The 11,753-nt window shown below is 43.1% G+C and overlaps 1 protein-coding gene across 1 annotated transcript in view; it reads right to left on the bottom strand.

The window, feature by feature from the left end:
- The window catches only part of arhgef28a (Rho guanine nucleotide exchange factor (GEF) 28a), a 479,393-nt gene that overhangs the window by 459,107 nt on the left and 8,533 nt on the right, over nucleotides 1-11,753 (bottom strand). The window contains exon 2 of the mRNA XM_043707577.1: nucleotides 6,270-7,014. The gene's annotated coding sequence lies outside the window, so the exon portion shown is untranslated. The remainder of the gene's footprint in view (nucleotides 1-6,269; nucleotides 7,015-11,753) is intronic.

Genomic DNA, 11,753 nt, shown 5'->3' on the forward strand with positions numbered 1-11,753 from the left:
AACAGAGGGATCTTGGGGTATGTTCATAGATCTTTGAAAGTTGCTACTCAGGTGGATAGAGCTTGTAAGAAGGTCTATGGTGTATTAGCGTTCATTAGCAGAGGGGTTGAATTCAAGAGTCGTGAAGTGATGTTGCAACTGTACAGGATTTTGGTTAGGCCACATTTGGAGTACTGTGTGCATTTCTGGTCGCCTCACTTTAGGAAAGGTGTGGAAGCTTTGGAGAGGGTGCAGAGGAGATTTACCAGGATGTTGCCTGGAATGGAGAATAGGTCGTACGAGGATAGGTTGAGAGTGCTAGGCCTTTTCTCACTGGAATGGCGAAGGATGAGGGGTGACTTGATAGAGGTTTATAAGATGATCAGGGGAATAGATAGAGTAGACAGTCAGAGACTTTTTCCCCGGATACAACAGTGTTACAAGGGGACATAAAATTAAGGTGAAGGGTGGAAGGTATAGGGGGATGTGAGGGGTAGGTTCTTTACCCAGAGAGTGTTGGGGGCATGGAATGCGCTGCCTGTGGAAGTGGCAGAGTCAGAATCATTGGTGACCTTTAAGCGGCAATTGGATAGGTACATGGATAGGTGCTTAAGCTAGGACAAATGTTCGGCACAACATCGTGGGCCGAAGGGCCTGTTCTGTGCTTTATTGTTCTATGTTCTATGTTCTAACTGTCTCACAGACTAGTCAAGCAAAAGTCATCCCTTACAAAGTCATCCCAGACACCACTACTACAGTACCTGGGTATGTCCTGTTCCACCGGCAGAGATGGCAGCACAGTCGGGAGGGAGTTACCCTGGGAGCCCTTAACATTGACTCCATGAAATCACATGACATTAGATCAAAAACAGGCAAGGAAACCTCCTGCTCTTATTTTAATTACAGTCTTTGGAAGTGGCTGATCAATATTTATTTCTCGTCCCTAGCTGCCCTTGAAAGGTGATGGCGAACTTCCTTCTTAAACTGCTGCAGTCCACATGCTGTATGTTGACCCAAATTGTCCAGTATTTTGACCCAGAAAAAGAGGGGTGCAGGTAGTGATGTTCCCATGTATTTACTACCCTGTCATTCTGAGTGGGAGTGGTTGTAGGTTTGGAAGGAATTGAATTTCTGCAGTGCATTGTGTAAATGGCACACACTGCTGCTCCCGGACATCGGCGGTGGAGGAAGTGGATGCTTGTAGATATAGTGCCAATCAAGCTGGCCAGTTTGTCCTGGATGGTGTCAAGCTTCATGAGTGTAGTTGGAGCAGACAACCTGGCACTCATCTAGGCAAGCAGGGAGTAATCATCACAGTAATGACGTGTGGCTTGGAGATGGTGGACTGGCTGATTAATGTCCTCTTTCAGCCGATGAATCAATGCTTCTCTATGTTGAGCAACACTTGAAGGAAGCACCGAGTGTGGCAACGCTACAGAATGTACTCTGAGTGATAAATTTCAATATCCATCACCAAGAGTGGCTTGGCAGAAGCACTACTGATTGAGTTGGTTGGGTCCTCAAGTATAGCTGCTTGTAGGTTTTGTAGTAGGTGGTGAGGGTAGCAACAGAGGGAAAACACACTTGATCTCATCCTCCCAATCTGCCTGTCATAGGTGCATTTGTCCATGACAATGACCACCATAGAGTCCCATCTTCACAATGATAATACCTTACATCATGTCATTTGGCACTAATGGGACAGTCTTCAAACAGATCCAGCAACCCAAGATTTAACATCATGAGACACTGTGGGCCATAAGCAGCAGCAAAATCATACTCCAACATAATCTGGAACCTCAAGGCCTGGTATATCCCCCTTTCTACAAAGCCAGTGGATCGACCCTGGTGCAATGGAGATTGCAGGAGGCATGGCAGTAGTAGCACTAGATGTGTCAAAAGTGATGAAGCTAGAAAACAGGACTCAATTATGCCAAACAGCATAAGCAGCATGTGATTTACAAAACTAGGTGATCAGACAACCAATGAATCAGATCTAAGCTCTACAGTTCTGCCACATCCAATAGTAAATGGTGGTGAACAATTAAACAATTCAATGGAGAAGGAGGCTCCATAAATATCCTCACCTTTAATGATGAGGGAGCTCAGCATATCAATGCAAAAGAAAATGACATGGTGGCTCAATGGTTAGCACTGCTGCCTCACAGCATCAGGGATCTGGGTTCAATTCCAGTCTCGGGTGACTGTCTCTGTGGAGTTTGCACAATCTCCCTGAGTCTGCGTGAGTTTCTGCGGGTGCTTCAGTTTCCTCCCACAATCCAAAGATGTGCAGGTTAGGTGAATTGCCCATAGTGGTCAGGGATGTGTAGGTTAGGTGCATTAGTCAGGGTAAATATAGAATAAGAGGGCAGGGGAATGGATCTGGGTGGTTATTCTTTGGTGGGTCAGTGTGGACTCATTGGGCTGAAAGACCTCTTTCCACACTGTTGGGATTCTATAAAAAGGCTGAAGCATTCGTAACAATCTTTAGCCAGAAATGTCAAATGGATGATCCATCTTGGCCTTCTCCTGAGGTCTCCAGTATGCTAAGATGGCAGTCATCAGCCAATTCAATTCACTCCACATGATATCAACAAACTGTTGGAGGCACTGGATACTGCAGAGCCTATGGGCCCTGGCAACATTCTAGCAATAGTACAAAGGACTTGTGCTCCATAAGTTTCACTCCTTTAGCCAAGCTGTTCCAGTACAACTACAACACTTGCACCTAACTGACAATATGTAAAATTGTCCAGTTATGTCCTATCCACAAAAAGCAGGGCAAACCCTAACACAGCCAATTACTGCCCTTTGATCTCTTCTTGATCATAACTGTCATCAACAGTACGATAAAAAACCTACTCACTGACTCTTTGTTTTGGCTTTGTCAGTGCCATTCAGCTCTTGACCTCATTTCAGTCTTCGTTCGAACATGGATAAACGAGCTGAATTTTAAAGGTGAGGTTAGAATGATGCTCTTGACATTAAGGCTGCATTTGACCAAGTGTGGCAATCTAGCAGCCTTGTCCAAACAAGAGTCAATGGGAATCAAAGGAAAAATTTTTAATAGTTGAATTCATACCTGGTACGTAGGAAAATGGTTGCAGCTGCTGGAGTCAGTCATCTCAGCTCCATTGTATCTCCATAGAAGTTCCTAAATGTAGTGTCCGAGGCATAACCATCTTCAGCTGCTTCCCTCCATATGACCTTCCCTCCAAAATAAAGTTTTCAGATGACTGCACAATGTTCAGCGCTATTCATGGCTCTTCAGATAGTAAAGCATTCCATCTCCAAATGCAGCAAAACTTGGACAATATCTAGGCATGGGCTGAAAAGTCTTCGAGGAGAAAGTGAGGACTGCAGATGCTGGAGATCAGAGCTGAATCCTGAAGAAGGGCTTATGCCCGAAATGTCGATTCTCCTGTTCCTTGGATGCTGCCTGACCTGCTGCGCTTTTCCAGCAACACATTTTCAGCCACGGGCTGAAAAGTGGCAAGTAATATTTGCACTACACAAATGCCAAGCAATGACCATCTCCAATAAGAGGCAATGTAATCACTGCCCTTTGACACTCAGTGGTGTTACCAGGACTGAATCCACACTATCAACTTCCTGGAGGTTACCATTTAACAGAAACTGAACTACACTTACCATTTATATAGCATCTGCAAGAGTAGATCAAAGGCCAGAAATCTCACCTCCTGACTCCACAAAGCCTGTCCACCATCTACTAGGCACAAGTCAGGAGTGTGATGGACTTACACCTGAATGAATGCAACTTCAAACACTTTCAAGTTACTTGACACCATCAGGCAAAGCCATCCGGTTGATGGCATCACATCCACAGCATCCACTCCATCCATCACTGATACTCAGTAGCAACAGTGTGTGCTGCCTACAATATGCACTGCAGAAGATCACCAAAGATCCTTAGACTGTACCTTCCAAACCCACAACCACTATCATCTTAGGATGACAAGGGCCGCAAAACATGGGAACACCACCACCTGCAAGTTCCAAGCCACTCACCATCTTGACTTAGAAATATACCACAATTCCTTCAGAATTGCTGGATTAAAATCCTGAAATTCCAAATCCAATAGCATTGTGAGTCTACCTACAGCATATGAACTGCTGTGGTTCAAAAAAGCATCTCACCACCACCTTCTCAAAGTCAATCAGGGATAGGTAATAAATATTGGCACAGCCACACAAAAGTTGGACAGGTGGAATAAATAAAGCAACTTTCACAGTGACTTACCAGACAAGTGCCAACAAAAGAGTTTTGGCTCTATGCCATCAACAAGTGTAACAAAACAAAAAGAAACCAGAGAGAACAAAGCCATTGCCACAAGACCAGGAACAGGATAGAACTCAGCATGGTAGTGCCAAAAGGGGGGAAAAACACAGTTAATAAATCTGATGCAACAGTCTCAGGAGATCAAACTGGGGAGTTAGCATAAACTTGTATGCATTTAGCATCAATAATAGATTAAAATGTTCTAAAGCTCTTTACAGGGACATGGTAAAATATGATGCAAAGCCACATAAAGAGCTATTAGACCAAATTACAAGAGGTTTTAAGGAGTGTATTATAAAAAGTAGGGAAGCAAGGAAGATAGGTTTAGTGAGAAAATTCTAGAGTCACGTACAACAGGAGAAAAAGAACAATAATGCTGGTACAAAACAAAGTCACAACAGAGATGATACGGGACAAAGTTAAAAGACAAGTCTGACAATACTTATGTAGTGGGTCTGGGGTGCTGGGAGAAACCATCTGAATCTCACTCAAGCATTCTTAAAAGCCTTTGAGATGTTACTACTTTAAATACATGACCTGTTATACTTTTAAAAATCCCATCAAGCATAACATGATGGAACATGGATTTCATCATTATCAAGTCTGCATTGCAACCCACTACAATAAACACTTGGCCTCTACGTTTTTTTAAACATTGTAGTTTAACAGCATCTTCTTGTTTAATGTACCAATTAAGATGCAAAATTAGCTCTTTGCGAATTTAATAGTGATAGATTGTTTCAGCTGATTGCCAAGATAATGAGGGCACCATTTACGTAATTATTTTTAAAAAGGAAATTTGCTTACTCAGACTAGTCAAAGTTTCCCAAGACCAACTGTGGTAGAAAGAGTGAATAAGTCATTTTAAATATAAATTTGATCACTCCCTGAAGAAAAGCCGGACAATAAAGTTTATGGAGAATGAGCAAAGAAGAGTTGGATGAGAAGCAAATTTAATTCCGTCCACATGACATTAAGAAGTGGCTGACCTCATGGGACAAGGCAAAAGCCAATAACAAACTGGTTAGTTCTGAAGGTATCAGAACTTGTTGACCATTTGTTTACATTGTTCCAGTACGCTACAGTTCTGGTACCCAGCAGACATTGCGGGAGATTGTCCAGATATGCAAGAACAAATCCAGTCTAGGCGATTGCTGCTCCATCAGTCTACTTCTTGTCATCAAAACAATGCAATGAGTCACCAGCTCTCGCTATTAGGCAGCACCCATTACCTTCTTGATAATGCTGTTTGGACTCTGCCAGGGTCAATTGTCCCCAGACCTCATTATAGCCTTGGTCCAATCCTGGACTCAAGAGCTGAGCTACAGAACAAAAGCAAAATATTGCGAGTGCCAGAAATCTGAAATAAACAAAAAACGACAGCGCTGGAAATACTGAATTCCAGAAATGAGAGTGGTTGTTCTCTGCATCACGTGTGACAGGACTGCTGGCACGGAAATTAATGCCAAGTTCAATTGCCATCACAACTTATTATGCAGGATGCATTGAAAGAGGGTAAAAGAAAAACAAGTGGAAATATTGAGTTTTCATAGACTCGTTGTGGACGGACCGAACGAGAGTTTGTACTAATTTTACACAATAATTCTAAAAATGAAAAATTATTAACAAAATCCCTAATGCTGACTAACCGCCTCCTTCAAAGTGATGCCGACCTGCCACTACCAGTAATGCTGTGTCTTCCAGCAATCTGTGCTTTTTAGGGGAGGGAAGGGGGAGACTCACTATCAAATCAAGAAATCCAGGAGCACTGCAAGTACATTGTCGCAAAAACCTTTTATGTTCAATTATCTTTGATCTTTAGTTTAAAAAGGACCGCTTTTCCTATCAAACTTCTTGTTTGAACATAATTAGTGTTGTCACGCTGAGCTCGGGTCCCTGAGATAAAAGCTGTTTTGCTCTGATCCCAGATTTCACACGCGAAGCCCTTACTGAGCTGAAATGAAGGACTGCAGAGTTCCTGGTCACATACCTGATTTTTAACAAAAGTCTCCCTTCTCCCAAAGACTAACGATTCGGACTGCACTCCGGGAGAACTCGGGACCTCGGCTCTCAGATGGTTTAAATCAGGAGAGTTTCAGATCGAAATCCGTATTTCCTCTACTTAGATCTGGGCATCTCTCGGAAGGTGCACACCACTTGGAGCCGCGCAGGCTGCACACGTCAGCGACTATTAGTGAACGTTTAACAAAAGACAAGTGAGCAAACGCCGCTGGCTTCAGCCAAACGCCACAGGCTCCGTTGTCAGGGAGTTTTCCTTGCAACTCCTTGTTTTTAACAGACGCTCGGTGACAGCTCGTCGCCACACTTGGATGCACCTGATCAAAGTGCCTCAGGTACAAAGAGATGATGGGGGTGTGGAAACAAAAACAAACTTTTTGTTTTGAGGGGGGAGTGGAGAGAAGGGTTTAACTGAGGCAACGTGTCATTGAAAAGGGCGGGCAAGAGATGTTGAGATGGTGGAGGTACTGGGTAGTGGCACTGAGTGAGCAAGCGGACACACAGTCCCGGACCGCGAGCTCTCCACACCACCTCATCAGCCCGCCCACTGGGCACCTCCCTCCTCATCATTGGCTACTGCCCGCGGGCACCATCCCTATGATTGGCTGCACCTCCACCATTGACTGTTCCCCCATTGGTCAACACTGGTACCACGGTCGCAGATTTTCCAGGCATCTGATTGGTCACCCGTTGGATACACTGGTTGGCCCATTGATCTGTCCAAAAGAAGAATCATTCAGGTCAGGTTCATTTTACACATACTACCCAGGAATTAAACAATGTAATTCATTCCTTTGTTCAGTAGTGTCACCATCACTGGCGAAAACAGCATTTGTTGACTATTCCATACTGATCCTTGAGAAGATGATGGTGAGACATCTCCTTGAACCACAGGTATATCAAATGTAGGTATATTCACAATGGTGTTGGCGAAGGGAGTTCCATATCAATCCAACATCAATGAAAGAATAGGGATATGTACCCAAGTCCAGCGGGCTGTGCAGGCTAGAGGGGAATTTTCAGGAGGCGATGGTCTTATATACCAGCTGTATTTATTCTTCCATGTGGGGGAGATCACTCCCAACTTCCGCATGTCAGCCAAATGGAACAATAATCAAAAGCCCCACATAAATTTCTGTTAAAGCAGTCATCCTTGCTTCTTCCTTGTTCGCCAAAACGCTGCCCCTAGCCAGCCTGTTCCAGCACCGCTGCAACTCTGGCATCTTCCCGACAACTGCCCAGGAGTCCTGTATACATAAAACGAAGCCAACTCAAATTGACCAATTACTGCCCCATTAATCTTGTCTCACTCATCAGCAAAGTAAGGGGGTGGAGGGGGTCATCAACACTGCTATCAAGCTTAGCAATTACCTGACTCTCAGTTTGGGTTCCATCGGGGTCACTTTCCTACCTTGGTTCAAACATGGTCATAGAGCATTTGACCAAAAGTGGTTTCAAGCAGATCCATTAGGAATCAAGGATAAACTCTCTGTTTGGAGTCATAGTTGGCACAAAAGATGTCATAGTTGATACATTGTTGGAGGTCAGTCTTCACAGATCCAGATCATCTCTGCAGGCATTCCTCCTGGTAATGTCCTAGGCCCGACCATCTTCAGCTCCCCCGTCACTGACCTTGACACCTTTGTAAGGGCAATAGGGGGTGTTAATTGATGATTGCACAATCTTCAGTACCATCTAATTTGACTCCTCCAATAATGCAGCAGTCAAAGTGCAAATGTAACAAGACCTGGACAATACCCAGGCTTAGGCTGCCAAGTGGCAAGTAATATTCATGCCACACAAATGCTAGGCACTGAACATCAAGAGAGAGTCTAACCATCACATTTTGACATTCAATTGCATACCAATGCTGAATTCTCCTCTATCAACCTCTTCAGGATTAACACTGACCAGAATTTGAACAGGACTAGATAAACGTCATGTTGACTGTACAGGACTTTTGGAATATTGTATGCAATTCTGGTCTCCTTCCTTTGGGAAGGATGTTGTGAAACTTGAAAGGGTTCAGAAAATATTTACCAAGATGTTGCCAGGGTTGGAGGGTTTGAGTGATGGGGAGAGGTTGAATAGGCTGGGGCTGTTTTCCCTGGACTATCGGAGAAAGAGGGGTGACCTTATAGAGGGTTATAAAGTCATGAGGGGCATCGATAGGGTAAATAGACAAAGTCTTTTCCCTGGGTTGAGGGAGTCCAGAACTAGACGGCATAGATTTAGGGTGAGAGAAGAAAGTTTTAAAAGAGACCTAGGGGGACCTAGTTCATCAGAGGGTGGTGTATGTATGGAATGAGCTGTCAGAGGAACTGGTGGAGGCTGGGACAATAACAGCATTTAAATGGCATCTGAGTACGTATATGAACGGGAAGAGTTTGGAGGGATATGGGAAAAGTGCTGGCAAATGGAACTAGATTAATTTAGGATATCTGATCGACATGGACCAGATGGACCGAAACGTCTGTTTCCGTGCTGTACATCTCTATGACTCCACGATTGTATATTGAATTGAATTGAATTTATTATCACATGTACCAAGACACAGTGAAATTCTGTGCTTCAATCTAAATTCTGTGGCTTCAAATCACATCAGTGCTAGGAATCCTGCAGAGAGTAACTCACCTCTTGATTCTCCAAAGCCTGGAGAATCTACAAGGCACAAGTCTGAAGGGTGATGGAATAATCCCCACTTGTGTGGATTAATGCCACTCCAATAACACTCAAGCGGCTCAACACCAGCTAGGACAAAGCAGCCCACTTGATTAGCACAACTTCACAAATATTCAGTCCCTTCCACCACCAACACACAGGTGCACCAGTGTAGACCATGTATGAGAAAGACTGCAGGATCTCACCAATGTTCATTAGATAGCATCTTCCAAACTCACACAAATTGCCAGTTAGAAAGGCAAGAGCAGCAGACACATGGGAATGTTACACGTTGCAGGATTCAATCCAAGCCATTCACCATCCTTACTTGGAAATAAACAGCCACTTTTTCACTGTCACTACAGTAGTTTAAGAATTCAAATCACCATTACCATCTCATTAGGTAAATAGGGATAGACAATGGATGCTGACACAGCCAGCGATGCCCCATCCCATGTATTATATTAAGTATTCAGAACCAAGAGCTATCTATCATTCAAGATGATGATCAAGGCTGATATTTGAGTCTAGTACAGAGACAGTGCTACACCTTTCACCAATACTCCAACAGCCTGCTGTAATATTTCAGAGGACGTGAGGCCAAAACCTACCATGACACCATGAGAATTTGAATTCAGCTTTAATGGAAAAAAAGGCTGGCATTAGGGAAAATTACCATTAGACTATTAGATTCTGGTAAAAATCCAACCTGCTCAGTTATATCCTTGAAGAAAGGGAACCTGGCAGCATTGCCCACTCTTGCCTATTTGTGACATTTATCGGCCCTCTGAAGTGATCTAGCAAATTATGTCACTAAACAAGTAACTTTTCCAAGATTTGATGAAAAGGCAACAAGCCTGTCAATGAAAGATTACTATCTATTTTGAACAGCACAAAGGAGCATCCAGGAGAAAGATATAAATAGAAAGCAGGAGACAACAGCTTCACTTCACTTGGAGGTCGCCACTGATGATGTTACCTAGCCAGGTAATGAGACGTCTGGATATCAAACCTACAGCTCAGCGAGCAAACCTACACCCTGAACAGCACAAATACAAAGCAAAGAAAATGTCAAACTACTCACAACTAAACAAGCAACAGCATTCTGATCTCTGTGTGAATTTTCTGCAATTAGATAAAATTGCTGCCAAATAAATTTAAAGAACCTTCAGAGCTCCAGTCATTCCATCACCTGTCAACAGCAATCAAATCCTCCAACTCATTCATCATCCTAACTTTGAAATAAATAGCCATTCCCTTCACTGTCATCTGGGTCAAAATCCTGAAACTCTCTCCACAAAAGCCAAATGGACCACAATGGATCAAGAAGGCAGTTCATCACCTCTCAAGAGCAACTTGTGATGGGCAATGGAAAAATATAAATAATAGAAAATGTTTTTCAAAGACTTTCCAAAGATTTATCTGTGCTTTTGTATGGTTTAGGAGAGGATATCAATGGTACAATTTATGAGGATTTTCAGTTACAACTGTTTATTTTTATTGGTCCCTTGGGGTATGATAGTTGCCAACTTTGGTACATCCACATCTCTCTCTTCACATTGAAAGGAGCTAAGGAGCGTTGGTCATTCTTCCTTTCCTTCAAAGTTGTGAAAGGCCTAACACAATGTTAGGTTGTGTACCATCGCCTCAGCTTCATAATTCGGGACTTTGATCTGTGTAACAGAAGGGTTTGAAAGATCTGGGATCAAGCTTTGAACTGAAAGGTGCCATTGCAGAAAGAAAACAGAAAGAGCGTATTTAGGTGGCACAGTGGTCTTGGCATCAGTCTTTCAACACTGGGACCTGAATTCAATCCAGCCAATTCTAAAGAGGTGAATGTTATGTGCCTAATGTTAACACTGAAATAGGAAGTTTCTATTACTAAGACCTCCCGACTTTCATGACCAAATCATTTGAAAAAGAGGAAAGGTTTTACAAACACTGGTCTCCAATTATATGTTGCGCGGGATGCTAGAGGAATCACCTTTTGTGTCTATGTATATTTACATTTAGAAATTAAAAACTAATTGACATGCCACAAGCTAGGTCCTTCATTGGTGCCCATTTGTAGAACTTACAAGGAATCTTTGAAGAGCAGCTGCTGAGAAGTCTAGGAATGAGAACATGCATTCACCATAAATTCCATTATTTCAGCCCATCTTCAGTGCATTATGTTTGTGAGACAGGCTTGTTTATTTGTCAGTCAACTCACTGCTACTTTTCTTCCAGGGTGGGGGACATGAGCCATCACCGCACCTGTATATTTCTGCCATTATTCTGTAGTTTTTCTTGCTAAGGGACACACAAAATACTTTGCTCATTTGTATATTCCAAAGAAATTCAATTTGTTTAAGTCTGTGTCAGTCATTGTTTCCAAAACAGGTAATTGAAATGTTATATACAACCTTAGAAATATTTGAAATGTTTTGGGATAATGTGAATCAATAGGAATTGAGGTCATTCATGCTCCCAGGGGTTTGATTGTCTATTTCATATCACTTGGTGTAATGCTAAATTGTGTCATTTACAATGACACTGCCTGGTAGTCTTTCTAAAAAACAACAATCAACACACAATCAGCACAACAATCAACAGACAGGAGTGTTCCCTCCCAGTCAGAGAACACTTCAGCGGTCCAGGATATTCAAACTCAAACCGTCAGGTGACCGTCCCCCAAGACGGTCCCCCAATTTATGGGCGGCACGGTGGCACAGTGGTTAGCACTGCTGCCTCACAGCGCCTGAGACCCGGGTTCAATTCCCGCCTCAGGCGACTGACTGTGTGGAGTTTGCAC

The sequence above is a fragment of the Chiloscyllium plagiosum genome, chromosome 2, assembly GCF_004010195.1.
Source record: "Chiloscyllium plagiosum isolate BGI_BamShark_2017 chromosome 2, ASM401019v2, whole genome shotgun sequence".
Classification (NCBI taxonomy): Eukaryota; Metazoa; Chordata; class Chondrichthyes; order Orectolobiformes; family Hemiscylliidae; genus Chiloscyllium; species Chiloscyllium plagiosum.